The 609-nt window shown below is 33.2% G+C and overlaps 1 protein-coding gene across 5 annotated transcripts in view; it reads left to right on the top strand.

Moving 5' to 3' along the window:
- rubcn (rubicon autophagy regulator) overlaps positions 1–609 on the top strand; it is a 48,824-nt gene that overhangs the window by 42,046 nt on the left and 6,169 nt on the right. The window lies entirely within an intron of this gene.

Genomic DNA, 609 nt, shown 5'->3' with positions numbered 1-609 from the left:
TTTTTGTTAAGTACATAATTCCATATGTGTTCATTCATAGATTTGATGCCTTCAGTGAGAATCTACAAATAGTCATGAAAATAAAGGAAATGCATTGAATGAGAAGTGTAACCAAACTTTTGGCCTGTACTGTATGTCTACTGCAATCACACCATAGAGAGATAAATAGATAGATACTTTAATGGAAATTCAAGGTCCCAGCAGCTTATAGACTTCACATACACAACATATGCATACATCATAACAGGATGTTAAAATAGCAAACACATCCACATGAATAATATGGATATTAATATACATACATGCATACACACATGGGGAAAGTAACTACATTTACATACTGTGAATTTTTGAATCAAAAATCGATATTGAATCGAATTGTGAGCCTAAAAACTGTAAATTGAATCGTAAACTCCTAATAACCATGATGTTTGTAAAGCTCTGTTAAAAATAGCTAAACAGCCAATGAGGACCAGAATGTTTGCTGAGCATTACGTTTTTTTAATTGTAAAATAGCAAACTTGCGACAGATTTTGCTGCTTAAAATGCACCAGAGCGCCATTTATGTTCTTGACCAAGGCACACCTTGATTAGGCAGAACCTTTTTTT

The sequence above is a fragment of the Etheostoma spectabile genome, chromosome 9, assembly GCF_008692095.1.
Source record: "Etheostoma spectabile isolate EspeVRDwgs_2016 chromosome 9, UIUC_Espe_1.0, whole genome shotgun sequence".
Classification (NCBI taxonomy): domain Eukaryota; kingdom Metazoa; phylum Chordata; class Actinopteri; order Perciformes; family Percidae; genus Etheostoma; species Etheostoma spectabile.
Note: the sequence above shows the minus strand (reverse complement) of the source record. Positions and strands in the feature narration are given on the sequence as shown.